Below are 16,176 nucleotides of genomic sequence, written 5' to 3'. Positions count from 1 at the left end.
AGTTTCTCTCTCCTTTCTCAATCTCTGCTTTCTTTCTCTCCTACTCACTCACTCACAGCTTGAGGCTGCATGTACTCTGCACTATCTTGCGCACTCTGTTTTCTTATGTGTGCTCTTCTTTTCATGAACTTCCACACTGCCTCACACCTCTATTCATTCCCCTTTTGTGCTCATGCCCAATCTTCACACCCTTTTCCAACACATTTCACACATACCACATATTCTCTCCTTTCACTCTCACACACACTTCTCCACACACACTTAACATTATCTCTCCTTTCACTCACAAACACACTTCTCCTCATACCTCACATTCTTTTTTCACTCACTCTTCTCATGCTCCTCTCATGTTCTCTCACTTTTTCTTACCCCAATCTTTTATTTCTACTCCAAAAGCAGGTAGAAAAAAAGTCATTGTATAATTATTGCCAAGTGATATTCAAAAGAAAACAACATCTCACAAACAATCAAGAATTACAATTCTTCCTAAAATTTCAAGCTTCCTCTTTTCCCAGGCCTGTGACCAAAATAATAGTGATTGCAAGAGATTTGAGGTCAGCTACTTGCATTTTCCTGTGAATCTCTGAAGAAAAATGACATGGCCAAAGATGTCAGGCAACGGCCAGAAAGAAAAAAGTTAACCCTTAACTCAGTTAGTTCTATTAGCTTTCTACTTCTGTTCATTGCATTCAATGATTCTTCTGAGAGTCCCACTGTCTTGAATTAATTTTACTAGTATAAGGTTTTATGTATTCTATACTTGCTTTTCAGGAACCACCCTGAAATGTTGTACAAAACTTATTTCATAACATCAATAGTTTTTTTTTTCTTTCTTTCTTTCTTGGAGTACCAATCTTGGGTCAAATTCATTTTCTTTCTTTTACTGGAGATATATATATATATATATATATATATATATATATATATATGTGTGTGTGTGTGTGTGTGTGTGTGTGTGTGTGTGTGTGTGTGTGTGTGTTTATTCCCTTTCCAGGTTTCCTGTCCATCAGCCCCCTAACCCCTCCCCTTTACTACTCCCCCCAACAATCCCCTGCACTAGAGTTTCAACCTTGGCAGTACCAAGGCTTTCCCATTCCACTGGTGCCCACAACAAGTCTATTCACTGCTACATATGCTGTTGGAGCCCAGGGTCAATCCATGTATAATCTTTGGGTAGCGGTTTAGTCCCTGGAAGCTCTGGTTGTGTGGCATTGTTGTTGTTATAGGGTTGCAAGTCTCTTCAGCTCTTTCAATCCTTTATCTAAGTCATCCGATGGGGGTCCTGTTCTCGGTTCAGCAGTTTGCTGCTGTCTTTTGCCTCTACATTTGGCATTCTCTGCTTGTGTCTCTCAGGAGAGATCTACATCTGGTTCCTGTCAGCATGTACATCTTAGCCTCATCAATCGTATCTAGTTTTGGTGGCCATATAAATATGGGCCACATGTAGGGCAACTCTGAATGGCCATTCTTTCAGTCTCTGCTATATACTTTGCCTCCACAACCCTTCCTATGGGTATTTTTGTTCCCCTTTTAAGAAGGAGTGAAGCATCTGCAATTTGGTCATCCTTCTTCTTGAACTCCATGTGGTCTGTGGATTGCATCTTGGATAATTTGAGCTTTAGGGCAAATATCAACTTACCAGACAAGTTTAGGAAACTATAATGGTGACTATATTATTCGTGTCAATGCTACCATAATTTAGAAAATGTTGAATGTTCTCATGCCTGTCATCCCAGCATTGAAGGAAACTTTGAACCTGTGAAATTCAACGTTTGTATCAAAGTGACTTGTTTCACATATAATGAGCATTGATGCCTTTTGCACTTTACACTTTATACATAATATATGACAATAACATATTTAATGAATTAATTTTAGTTTTCCAAAATAGAGCGTAATCTCTAGAGCAGATCCAAGAATGCCAATGTGAATAATATTCATTTCAAAGTTCAGATGAAGAATACCCAAGAGAACAAATAATGCTGTTATACACAACTTAGTGGATACTCTTTTTCTTTCCAAGGTGGTGTTCATTGTGGTACTTGTATTGTTTGCCAGTTGTAAAATCTGGGGAAAATCTTCTTAACATTTTGTCTCACTAATAGAATCCCTCACACAATACTGCTTTGAGTTAGAAATTGTACATCATTTGTAGAAGTTTGTGGAAAGTGCTGCCACTTAGTAAGAAGAGTGATGAGTTTTGCTTTAACTACACTGCTTGGACTAGAGTCTATGGAAATAATTGGGAGTATGTTGAAACTTAGAAAATTTCTTATTCAAAACCAGATCTTGGATGCTTTCAAGATTGGATGCTCTCTAGATTAAGAAGACACACTGCTCTTGCATAGAACTCAAGTTTACTACCAAGCACCCATATCTGGCAGCTCTGACTATAACAAGTCTTACTTAGTTATGTTTTTAAACCTGCCTTAAACCTGTGAAGGTGAGACAGGTGATGGATGTTTAGCCAGATAATTACTCCTAATGGATATGCATATAAACATTCTGTTGTAAGCAATTTCAATTCATGATTTGATTTTTTATGTGAACTTGTGGTGAACTTTTAAACATGTGATCATGTATTCTAAAAGATATATAAGTATTGAAGACAAAGAGGTAAGAATAGAAATTTTCTTTTACTAAAAAATTTTTGCCTTTCCTCCCATAGAGATTTTTTTTCCTTGTCCCCACTTAGGATCGTTCTGCTTCCCCCCTTTTTAGATAGCTTTAGTAGGAACATTTTCACAACTTAATAATAAACACTATTATCACTTTTCAAAGTGTCCTATTTTTCCTGATACATCCTACTAGCAGGTGGAAAATTAGGGCCTCACAATTACTGTGGAAATAGTACAAAGGCTATTTACTTAAATCTGTTGCTCTTTCTACACTTTCTGACCTCAGAGGATCACAGAAGGCAGGTCAGCTTCAGTAGCAAGGTAACACTGACTTAGATGAGTAAACATTTTATTATTATATTATTTTATTATTATTAATATCACATAAGACAAAATCTTACTCCATATCTCAAAAGACCAAGTCCAACCCTTCACTGAGGCTCTTCCCCCTCTGCTGCCTCAAGAAAATGAACAAGAAAGAAGACCCCACCAGGGCTGATTCCTGGCAGACTATTGACAAAGTATACTTGTTTTGGAGAAGTCAGGAACAAATACCTCTTAGCCCAGATCAGGCACTAATTATGTATCAAGAAATTCTTCTATTCTGGTTAGATAGTGAACCAATAATTTTAACTGGAATACTAATCAAAGTATAGGTGATTAGCTGAGATTCTTAGCCATGGAGGATATGGAGACGGAAGTGGCCACCTGCTTTAGCCAGGAAGAACTTCCATTGGAAGTAAGGGGACACCAACCCACCCACAAAATCTTCAATACCAAATTTGTCCTACCTAAAATATGTGCAAGTATACAGATGGAACGGAGTTTGATGGGAATGACAGAACTATGGCTGGCCGAATTTGGAATCCATCCCATGGGAAAAAGCCAGTCTTAGACATAATTAAGGTTACATTGTTATGTCTAGTACAGCTGTCTTCTGAGAGTGGTTTCCTTTCATCTTAACAGCTTCATTCAGTAGTTAATGGAAACAGAAGCAGAGACCTATAGCCAAACAATAAATAGAGTTCAACAATTCTTGTCAGGAAACCTGGCAGGTAAGGATTCAGGTAGCCAGAGATGTCAAAGAAACCACAAGAAGACCTACATAGTCAATAAACTTCGGTCCAACTGTACTCACAGGGACTCAATCACCAACCAAAGAACATACATGGGCTGAATGAACCTTGGCTCACCTACACATATGTAGCAGATGTGCAGCTTGGGTCTCCTAATAATTGGATTTGGGGGAGGGCTCTCTCTGACTTTGTTGCCTAACTTTGAATTCCTTCCTCCAAGCTGGCTTGCCTTATCTGACCTTAGTTGTGGTGGATGTCCTTATTGGTGCTATAATTTAATCTACCTGGGTAGGGGAAGGTGGATTGGTACCCATGGTAGGGATCAGTCCTGTCTCTGAGAAGACAGGGTGGAGGGAATGGAGAAGGGTATATAAGTTTGGGACTGGGAGGAGAGAAGGAGTGCTGCAATCATGATGTAAAGAGAAAAATAAATTAATTAATGAAAAAATTAATGTGCTGTTTCATGAATATATATTCTTCCAATTGTAGGTACATCCGTGTCAGAGGAAAGAAATATTTCCACTCAATCTATTCTGAATCCAATTTTTTTAATTTCTTTTTTCTAATATCTGGGGCCAACTGGGTGACAAGGGAAATCTATTTTTTAAGGGAAATAATTTTTTATTTATTTATTATATATAAGTACACTGTAGTTGTCTTCAGACACACCAGAAGAGGGCATCAGATCTGATTATAGATGGTTGTAAGTCACCATGTGGTTGCTGGGATTTGAACTCAGGACCTCTGGAAGAATAGTCAGTGCTCTTAAGTTCTGCGTCATCTCTCCAGCCCAATCCAATGAATTTTTAAATGTAAGGGTGGGAGCTTACTTCTGAAGTATGGGTAACTGAAGGCAACTATGTCTTATAAGACCCTTCCCATCATGGGCATATGAGTCATATCACCTGACCTCTATTCCTTCCAACTTTGCAGAAGTTCTATTAAGATATTCATCCATCTCCCAGAAACTTGTTATTGCTTCTAGAAGATTAGGAAGGGTTCGCCAGATGATACAATGCTGTTTATGCCAGCCCTGAGGACCTTTTAACAGTTGGGGCCTGAGGGATGCAGGGGGTACATGGGGAACAGGTCTTCTTTGATATCTTAAATAGGCACCTCAGCTTGTTTTTCCAGGTTAAAAACCTATCACTCTACAGCTGAAGATGTTTGCTCCTTGCCAGAAATCAATAACCACATGTATCCTATCATGCTGAGGAGGAACCTTCTTTTCCACAGTGTTCCCCTTTGATATTTACAAGGAAATATTTTATAGTCAGTGTTCTAGAGATAATCACAAATACTCTGATAGCAGAACAGCAGATTCTATGTCATACATTAGCCCTGAAATTATCACAAGGATACTGAGACAAAGGTTAATGTCCTGGTTATGATTAACTGGACAGAGACTTAAAAACAAACTGACAACTAGAACATTGAAAAAACAATTGCATCCATCTCATATCCACAAATATTTTGTGTACCTCTGCCTGGGTGGAAAATGTGCTGAGACAGAGAAATCCAGATCAGTATGCTGCCCATTAAGCATGTAAATCTCCATAAATATATACAATAATAAAGAGGCATTGGAGGGTGGGGTGGTAGGCCAGTGCATAGTAATTTTGTAACAATTCTAACACCTGTCTGACTAAGGAATGTAGTTCACAATATACATTGTTAAATCCCGTCAATTCATTTTGTACAAGAATGCAAAGTCTTCTCCACCATGGCAAGTATAGCACTAGATACAAAGTAAATCTTTAGCCAGCATCAACCTACCACAAAAGCTAGTGTTAAAATACTCAAAAATGTGTATCAAACAAACCAGGACAATGTCATTGCAATGAGAACAAGCCCAGGCAACTTCCTCAGAGGTTGTGATTGTAAGGAAGTCACTACTATCTTTTGTGTATACAGACACTCGCAGACAGAAGAAAGAGTTTTAGATCCTCAGAATGGCAAAGGGAAAACTTTTGGTCTCTCTGATTTATAGTTAACAGACTTATTATAGAAGGAGGTTCAGTTCCATTAATTTAAGGTTTTAACTACAATGATTAATGAATGAGCAAGAATAAAATAAAAATGAAAAAATATATGTCTGTTTCTAGATATAATATAGAAGGGCAATTTTAAAAGGGATAAGAGAGAATTGCCAGCTATAGGAAGTCCCCTCTATGGAAACAGCAGCCCAATCCCCAGACTGTAGACTTCAGAGTAGACAGTTGAGAAGGTCAGCCATATCCTGTAACAGGTAAGAACTTAGAGATACTGGGAGAACCTTATAACCATTCCTGCTTTGATATGTTAAATAGACAACTCAGCACACTTGGGGCCTGTGAGGAAACCCAGTGCAATGAAAACTTCCTGCAGTCTATGATGGTGACCCTAATAAGGACTCTCACAATGCTTAATGAAACAGAATGATAGGCAGAAGGGTGCAAAATGGAGATGTTGTATGAAGTTAAGGGTGTTAGCATTCCATCTAAGCTCCACCCCCACAGTTACCTGGCAACAGCCAGGCATGCCTGACACTATAAAAGGGGCTGCTTGCCCCCTCCTTTTTCTTTTATTCTTGGTGCTCTCTTGCTCTCTTGCTCTTTACCACTTCCACATTTGACCCATTCCCATCCCTCTCCCCATTCCCTTTGCCAGTCTCTCTCCACTTGCTCATGGCTGGTCTCTACTCCCTTTTCTTCTCTTCTTCTCTACTTCTCTTCTCTTCTCTTCTCTTCTTTTCTCTCCTCTTCCTCCTCCTCCTCCTCCTTCTTCTTCTCCCTCTCTCTCTCTCTCTCTCTCTCTCTCTCTCTCTCTCTCTCTCTCTCTCTCTCTCTCTCTCTCTCCCCTACCATCCTCTTAACTCCTCTCCACATGCCCTGAATAAACTCTATTCTACACTATGCCATCCTGTGGCTAGTCCCTCAGAGGGAAGGGGATGCCTCAGTCCCCACCCGCCTCTAACTTTTTATGAACACATCACTCACATTCAAATGGTCAAACACCCTCCACACAGGTACATGCACACAAATAAGAAAATAAATATTTTTCTTTGTTTATATATTTCCCATTATTTATTTATTCACTTTATGTAACATTCACACTCCCCCCCCATATCTCTCCTAAGTCCCACCCTCACAAATACCTCCTTTTATTACCAAGCCCTTCCTCCTAAGAGAATGGGAACCCCTCCCTTCGGATACCACTGACACCTGAGACATGAAGTGTCTCAGCAGGACTAATTCCATCCTTCCCCACTGAGGCCTTCCCACAGAGCCCGACTGGGGGATGGGGATACAGTAGAAGGCAATATACTCAGAGACAGTCCCCACTCCAATTGTTAGGAGACCCACATAGAGATCAAGCTGCACATCTGCTACACTTGTGGGCTGGGTGGAGGCTAAGTCTAGTCCATGCATATTCTTTGGTTGGTGGTGCAGTCTCTGTGAATTGCCATGGTCCCAGGTTACTTGAGTCCATATGTCTTCTTGTAGTGCCCTTGACCCAATCAGCTCATTCAATCCTACCTTCCACTCTTCCTTAAAATAAAGCATACTCTGCCTAATGTTCAGTTGTGGGTCTCTAGATCTCTTTCCAACAATGGGTAGATAAAGCCTCTCTCATGAGACAGTTATGCTACACTTCTGTCTGCAAGCATAGCAATATCATTAATAAAGTCAGGGTTTGGCTTTTTTGCATTGGATGCATCTCAAGTTCGGTCTGTCATTGGCTGGCAATTCTCTCAATGTCTGCTCCATCATTATCCTTGTACATTTGTAGGCAGAACAGACTGGGGGTTGAAGGATAGAGATGTCTCAGCCATTAAAGGCTAAGCTCAAACAAAAGATAAATATTGTGTGTGTGTGTGTGTGTGTGTGTGTGTGTGTGTGTATACACATGCATGCATGTTTGTATATATTACTGTATTGGTTACTTATAACTACTTTAAAAGAAATCTTGGAGAGATGGCTCAGTATGTAAGTGTACTTGTTCTTGCAGAGAACAAGATTTCGATTTCCCAACACCATATGACAGCTCACAATCATATGTATAGCCAATCTCCAGGGATAAGCCATGCTTTTCAGGTCTCTGCAGACACTGGATGTGTATAGTGTACAGACATACAGGCAGAAAAAACACCAATGCTCACAAATTTTGGAAGATCAATTTTTTTACAAAATTTAAAAAATTAGAGGAAAGGCAATAAACGAGAGTGTATGGCAGTATGGGAGAGAAAATGGTTATGTATTACATGCTTACATGCAAATGTCCCTTTGTAACACAGTCATGTTCAATGAATGCACACAATGAAAATAATCAAGGAACATAAATTAATAAGTAATTAAATGAAAGGAAATAAATATTAATAGTAAGTAAAAGAAAACTGAGGATTTGGAATGCAGTTCAGTAGAGTGCTTGTCCAGTATACAGGCGGTCCTGGGTTTAAGGCCCCAGTTTTTCATAAGCCAGGGTTGATGGTGTATATCATGTGCAATCCCAGGGTTGGTTGTATTTACCTGCAATCCCAGCATGTAATGAGACAGAGGAGAACCAGGGGTTCAAAGTCATCTTCAGCTTTGCAGAGAGCTCAAGACCAACCTGAGCTACATGAGAAACTTTCTTGAAACATATTTTAAGGAAATAATATAGAAAATGAACAAACATAAACCCAACATATTTTAAGATATCAATGTTAAATACCTAAGTAAACTGAAATGAAGGGAAAATATGGGAATAGGTGGTAAAAGCATAAATAAATGAAGACAGAGATTACATGGACTCTGGAGGATAAGCATAGAAACATGACTAGAAATTGTATAAACAATAATTAGGGGATTGGAGAAATGGGGCATCAGTTAAGAGTACTGTATACTCATGTAATTCCTAACACCCACAGGGCAGCTCACAACTACCTGTAACTCCAGTTCTGAGCAACCCTATGCTTTCATTCAAACAGACATGTAAGCACAACACCAATGTACATAAAAACAAATACAAATGAACATTTTAAAAATGCAAGAATTAGAAATTTAGGACAGTGTTTAATATCTGTTAAAGACAGATTGTCAGATTGTCATGCCTCTAAAGACATGGTCCCTTTTGATAGTGTCATTTGTGGATTTCAAATTTTTACTTTCAATTTTTTGCTCACTACAACAAGTAAAAACAAAAAGTATTCTAGTACTCAAGGTCAATATCATTAATTTTAATAATTCTGGTCTTTTGTATACTTTATGTCATTTTCCAAAATGACATGCAAATTTTCCCCTTTCTTTTTGGACTCTATTGTCTCATATATGGAAGTGTGATTTTCATTTATTCCTACTCACAATTCCAAGTTGGTTAATCATTTCGATGAAATCTTCATAATATCAGAAAGCTTTCAAAATCTATTTTTAATTTGTTGCTTTGTTTTAATCTGAATTTTTAAAATTTTAATTGTGTGTGTGTGTGTATTTTTGTGGGTATGAGGTGGTTTAAGTTCACAATTTTATAATGCATCACATTCATAGCTATCCCTAAATGCAAGTGATCTTCAGGAGAACATATCAAAAAAGAACACTGTTACACCTGCACACTTCTAAGCTAGACTGGGCACCCCAGACATCTTGCTCAATGCAGGTTTTCACAGCATCTACTTATTGAAAAATGCTCTACAGTGGCTGATAATATCAGAACTCCTGGGCATCAGTAAAGAAACTCATAGCAAGAGATCTGGAGGGCACAGTAGTCAAGGAATACTCTATACACAATTTCAACTTCATATAAAGATGCCGTAAATTACATTGGAGAGTAAACTATGTTATCTCATGCCAAGGTTCCACGTAAATCTGAGATATATCACAAATGCTCATGGAAGGACAGCAAGATGGCATTAGGAAGGTTGAGAACCACTGGTCTAGATTATTAACACATGATTCAGAAGGCTAGAATCACCTGGGCATCTGTAACCATCATTGAGAACCTGTTCCCACCTGCAGCTATCTGCTAAAATTAACCATTGTGCTGGGTACCAGGGGTGACTGTGACTCCTCCCTATCATACACAACAAAGGAAAACTGATGGTACTCCTGGTAGAATTAAAAGAGGAAAATACAAAAGATGTAACATCTCTTTATACAACCAGGTCTTTGTAAATTAAAAAATAACCCAATAAAGAGACCCAAAACATAATCACCAAAAATCTCATGCTGAAAGCAAAGATCATTTATGATAACATTTTTAAAACAAACTGTGTGTGTGTGTGTGTGTGTGTGTGTGTGTGTGTGTGTGTGTGTGTGTGAAAGAAAACCTTGTGTTGTGTTGACATTGGCCATCTAAGCCAGAGAAAGGAAGAGCCATGGTAATCAAACTTCGAACTTGAAATTTAGCAACAAGTTTTTTTACCTAACTGTAGTCTTAGCAGTCCAAATTCTGAGACTGGAGGAGCCTGATTTCCATCCTAGTCTGGATTATGTGAGGAAAGGAGGGTGGATGAGACAGAACGTCTGCCTATCCTAATTTATCAGGCACGTTTAAGCTAGGTAATGGAGACACACATAAAATGATAACAACTCATAATGATGGCATGAAGCGATCCATCTGTACAGCCTTAGAGATTCCTTATCTGGTGGCCATCCAGAGGCCTACATAACCAGATTCAGTGCAATATCCACTATCTGTAAAGACCAGTTTCTAAGGGTTTAGAGCAACAACAATCTTCCAACATCAATCCTATCCTTCCTCCATTTTCCAACCCCTTCTCCCCACCACCAATGAGAGGGAGTGATGCATTGACCAATCACATAGCACCAAAGATTTTTTGTAACTAGTTGCAGCTGTCATATACTAAGGGTTGACTTGGAAGTCCTAGGGCAGTGAGTCTGAAAATCTTGACTTCTGCTCCTTTTTCCTTGTATGCTTTTATTTGCTTTGTTATTTGAGGAGTGGGTGTATGTGCATCGTTTTTCTTCTGTTTTTTTCCTCCCTCATGTGTAGGCAAACCAGAACCAGTTTGTATCCTGGTTATTTGGACTTGCTTTAGCAGGAGAGTAAAAACAATTTGCAGTACTGTGGTACTTAAACTATGTATTTAATCTTTTCTTTTTTGAAATAGGTCTACAAAAATCATTACTAGTCTGAATCTTCCAACAACTGTTCCAGCTGGATCCACAAACAAGACTACAGACTTTATCTTGCTTTTCCCGACTTCAAAGTAAGTAAATGGACCACATGAGATTTTTGGCTGGGCTGGAGACCTTGGAGGAGAAGGTATTCTTTAGTCCTCCCAGATACAAAGAAAAAGTAAATAGTGTGTATGTATTATGATGGTTGGACACCAAAAAAGGAGATGATAGAGATATATTTATATATTTATGTTAATGAGTGTTAGGCCTAGAATCAGGAGAACCCACAGAGGTACAGGCAGGTATGATCACATCCAACATTTGTGTCTGTACCCTTCACCTGAGTTTACCTTTTAAAGGCTCACCTTTTCCCCCTTAGACTAGGAGGTAAATGCATGGGCAAAGATTGGTTACATATCAATAAAAATGGGTTGGCTGTTGTGTTGAGTTACGGTTCCTATGCTAAACAACTGTATTAAACCCCTGAAGTCTAATACCTCAAAAAGGGATAAAAAGATATTTCTGTAGATGTAATTGGTTGTCTAAGGGTAACCATGTGGAGACTGTGACACCAGGAAAATTTAATGTGATAATCAAGGCAGATACTGGAGTTAAGTAGCTAAAAGAGACAACAAAGTTTTTCAGGAAAGAAGGGGATCAGAGTGTGCAGGCCAGGGGTTCTCTGAGGAAGGGCGTGTGAAACTGCTGACCCTGCCTCACATTTAGTAAGGCAACACAATTCTTAGTGATTTTGTTGTTATTGGAGTTTGGTTTTTTTAAAACAGAGTCTTAAGGACAGTGGGCTAGCTGACAATCACTGTGTAGAGAAGGATGACCTTGAACTTCTAATCCACCTGTTTTCACTATCCAAGTTCTGCTGTTGCAGGTGTGGACCATCACAATAGATTTTCTATGTTGCTGTGTGTGGAATCCAGAGCTCTGTACATTCTAGGCGAGCATGCTCCCAGTCAACCCACATTTCTAACTGAATTTCTGTAGTTGAAAACCTCATAGCTTGTCATTTTGTAACAGACACCCTGCAAATTTACCTCTGATGTTTACCACAAATAACTCAGGGTTTGTGTTCTGAAAATAAAAATGTTGTTCAGTATCACAGTATATCAAAGTCAGGAAATTAACAGCAGTAGGATAGTGTTGACCAACATAAAAAAAAATATTTAGCCTTGCATGATGGCTCTTGAGCCCACCAACAAAAACAGATGAAATAGTAATGAAGGATAGAAAGAAATTAGAGTAAAAATAATCAGTAGATTCTGTGAAAAGCCCTATAAGGTCTAGTTTAAAAGAAATATAAAAAATGAATGCATAAATAAATAAATAAGAAAATACTCGTATTGTCAAAAAATGTACTCCATCCCACCAGAGGAAGGCTACTTGAGTTGAAGACTAGCCTGGTCTATACAGTGCATTCAAAGACAGCCAAGGCTACAACAAAACCATAGCAACAACAAAAACCAAAACTAAAACAACAAAATTTTTTAATAGGCGGCTGTGTTTTCATACTAAATATCTAATACCTTTTCTGGCATGAAGCGTGTGCTTTAAACACAGGGTTTCTGGCACTCTGTGTGCTTGTGCATCCTCTGAACCCTCTACTCCTGTGACAGCTCACTCTATGTCTCTCTGTCTCTCTCTGTCTCTCTGTCTCTGTGTGTTTCTCTCTCTGTGTGTGTGTGTGTGTGTGTGTGTGTGTAAATTTCTATAGGGACAAGATGACTTTTTTTGACTCAACTTACTGGTAAAAATGTTGGAATATGAAGTCTTATTTCACCTGATAAAGTCCCTAATAAAGTTAGCTTTCAAACTTTCTCTTAGGGGTTGAAGGTTTACCTGGGTATTAACCACACTTGTCTAACCTGCTCAAGACCCTGCCTTTGGTCTCCAAAGTTGGAAACAAACACTCATTAAATAAACAAAAATGGGAGGTGAAGAATGTCGTTTTTCAAGATTTTGTACAAATAAACAAAAATCACCTGTTTGATTGGATGGAAAGTTGTAACTGTCCCTATTTCTGGTTGCTAGCTGATGTTTGGTTTTGTTGTTGTTGTTGTTGTTATTCTCTTTTGCTTTTTATTTCCTGCTTGCCTGATTGTCTGCCTGCCTTTCTTCCTTCCTTCCTTCCTTCCTCCCTCCCTCCCTTCCCCCCTTTCTTTCTTTCTTTCTTTCTTTCTTTCTTTCTTCCTTCCTTCCTTCCTTCCTTCCTTCCTTCCTTCCTTTCTTTTGAGACAGTGTCTAATTTTTTTTTTTTGGAGCTGGGGACCGAACCCAGGGCCTTGCGCTTGCTAGGCAAGTGCTCTACCACTGAGCTAAATCCTCAACCCTGACAGTGTCTAATTTTGTTGCCCTGGCCTACTTCAAACTCAAAGATACACCTGCCTCCAGCTCCTGAGTGCTTGGAATAAAGGTGTGTACCACCATGATGAACTTTTTCTGGTTTGGTTTGCTTTGCTTTGCTTTGCTTTGTGGTAAGTATTATCTGTGTAGCATTGGCTGTCCTGCAACTCACTCTGTAGACCAGGATATCCTGGAACTAACAGACGATCCTGCCTCTGCCTCTTGAGTGCTGGGAACAAACATGTGTGCCACTGCTGCCTGAATTATTTTATATTTTTTAATTAGACCTGTTGGGGTTTCTCACTCTACTGACTGACTCCCTGTCTCCCTCTCCCTCTTGCCAATTATTATTCTCTTCCAACTTGAATTCCCCACTTTGTTGTTTCTCACTTAAAGTATGTAACTCCATCATGGAATTTCAAGATATGAAATATGTAATATATAACATGTGTGTGTCACTTGAAATATGTAGGGTCACTTGAAAACTGGCAAGTACCAGGGTTGTCTCCTCCTCATGGAAGTATGGTTCTACTTCTCAGTAGCAATCAACTGCCATTAGCTCCTCAGTGAGGAGTGGGACCTTGTCACTCCCTCTTCCATCCAGCTAGGGTGTTGACAAGTTTGATCTTGTTCAGGAACCCCAGCTACTGTGAGTTTGTGTGTGCAGCAACTGCATCATATCCCAGACACCAACTTTCCCAATTCTCTTTCCCATATTCTGGCATTTAAATACTTACCCAAATTCCATCATCAGGTTCCTTCAGGAAGCAAAACCTTATCTAAGGAATATTCATTGTTGAGGCTGCCTCCTTTTGTGTTTGCAGCTTCAGTCACAAGGGAGAGACTGCTTGTAACTTTGCAACTCTGCAAACTTCCAGTCCCCTGTTAAAGGAGATGGGGGGAGCCTAGGGCCTGCTGATTTCAATATGTGATTCTATGATCTCTGAGTTCTGAGCACACTGAAAATGGACCTCAACAATGTTTTTATTACAGTGACCATGAGAGAGTAGGAGCTGGTACAGGTATGGTGATTCCAGTACTGCACAGTCCGTTGGTTGGCTGTGAGCATTCTCCTCTGTATTGGTCAGGCTTCTGTAGAGCCTCTCATGGGATAGCTATACCACACTCCCATCAGCAAGCACTTCTTGGCATCAGCAATATTGTCTGGGTTTGTTGTTTACAGATGGGATGGATCCCCAGGTGGTCAGTCTCTGGATGGCCTTTCCTTTCATCTCTGTTCCACACTTTGTACCTGAATTTCCTCTTAACAGGAGCAATTCTGGGTTAATATTTTTGAGATAGGTGGGTGGCCCCATCCCCCAACCAAGTGCAGTGCCTAACCTCTGAATATGATCTCTACAAGTTCTCTCGCCCCTTCGTTGGATATTTCAGCAAATGTCATCCCCTTTGGGTCCTGGGAGCATCTTGCTTTCCTAACATCTGGGACATTGTAGTGGATACCTCCAGTCCCCCATCCCTCACTGCCGTATACTGCCATTGAATTTCCTGACTCTGTACTTCTCCCTAGTTTCCTATCACACCCCTCTTTTCCCTCCCTCTCAGGTTGCTCGCTAGCTCTATCTCCTCAGATTATTTTCTTTCTTCTTCTAAGTAGAACAGAAGCATCTACACGCATCTATTTGTGAGTTGTAATGCAGGAGTTCTGAGCTTTTTTCCTATAATGCACTTATCATTGAGTTCATATCATGTTTGCTCCCTTGTGACTGGGTCACCTCACTTAGGATGTTATTTTCTAGTTCCATCCATTTGCCTGTGAATTTCATGAAGTCACTGTTTTTAATAGCTGAGTAGTAGAGCATTGTGTAAAAGTACGACATTTTCTGTATCCATTCCTCTGTTGAAGGACATTTAGGTTGTTTTCAGCTTCTGGCTATTATAAATAAAACTACTGTGAACACAGTGGAGCATGTGTCCTTGTTTTATGTTGCAGCATCTTTTGGGTACATGCCCAGAAATGATATAGCTGAGTTCTCAAGTAGTATTTTGGGTACATGCCCAGAAATGATATAGCTGAGTTCTCAAGTAGTATTACTTTTCTGAGTAACTTACAGCCTGATTTCCAGAGTGGTTGTAGCAGCTTGGAATCCCACCAGCAACAGAAGAGTTTTTCTCTTTCTCCCCATCCTGTCCAGTATCTGTTGTCACCTGAATTTTTGATCTTAGCCACTCTGACGGGTATGAAGTGGAATCTCCGGGTTGTTTTGATTTGCAATTCACTGATGATTAAGGATGTTGAAAATTTCTTTAGGTGCTTCTGAGCCCTTTGAGATTCCTCAGTTGAGAATTCATTGTTTAGGTATGTACTCAATTTTTAATAAGTTTATTCAGTTCTCTGGAGTCTAACTTCTTGATTTCATTGTATATAGTGCATAATGGCCCTCTCTATATGATGTACGATTGGTAAACATATTCTCCCAATATGTAGCTTGAAGTTTTGTCCTGTTGACAGTGTCTTGTGTCTTATAGAAACTTTTCAATTTTAATGAGATCCCATTTGTCTATAGTTGATCTAAGAGCCTAAGCATTGGTGTTCTGTTCAGGAAAATTTCCCCTGTGCAGATGTGTTCAAAACTCTTTCCCACTTTCTCTTTTAATGGATTCAGTGTATCTGGTTTTATGTAGAGGTACTTGATCCCCTTAGACTTGAGCTTTGTACAAGGAAATAAGAAAGGATCAATTTACGTTACTTTACATACTGACTGACAATTGAGCAAACTCCATTTGTTGAGTAAGCTCTTTTTCATTTTTATTTATTTATTTATTTATTTATTTATTCTTTAACCTTTTTTATAGTCCAGGTTTTACCCCTCTTCCAGTCCCTCCTAGACTGTACCCATACCTCCTCCAACCCCAGTCTACAAGAGGATGTCCGTACCCACCCACCCCACCAGACCTCCCCACTCCTTGGGGCCTCAAGTATCCTGAGTGTTATGTACATCTCTGAGTCCAGACCAGGTAGTCCTCTGCTATATATGTGTTGGGGGCCTCATTTAGGCTGGTGTATGCTGC

At 39.4% G+C, this 16,176-nt stretch overlaps 1 protein-coding gene across 1 annotated transcript in view; it reads left to right on the top strand.

Moving 5' to 3' along the window:
* The first annotated feature begins 10,515 nt into the window (after window positions 1–10,515).
* Window positions 10,516–16,176, top strand: part of Nlrp4b (NLR family, pyrin domain containing 4B) — a 49,868-nt gene continuing 44,207 nt past the window's right edge. The window contains exons 1-2 of the mRNA NM_001447329.1: window positions 10,516–10,580; window positions 10,782–10,880. The gene's annotated coding sequence lies outside the window, so the exon portion shown is untranslated. The remainder of the gene's footprint in view (window positions 10,581–10,781; window positions 10,881–16,176) is intronic.

The sequence above is a fragment of the Rattus norvegicus genome, chromosome 1, assembly GCF_021556685.1.
Source record: "Rattus norvegicus strain SHRSP/BbbUtx chromosome 1, alternate assembly SHRSP_T2T, whole genome shotgun sequence".
Classification (NCBI taxonomy): Eukaryota; Metazoa; Chordata; class Mammalia; order Rodentia; family Muridae; genus Rattus; species Rattus norvegicus.
This window is presented reverse-complemented; position numbering and strand designations above follow the sequence as displayed.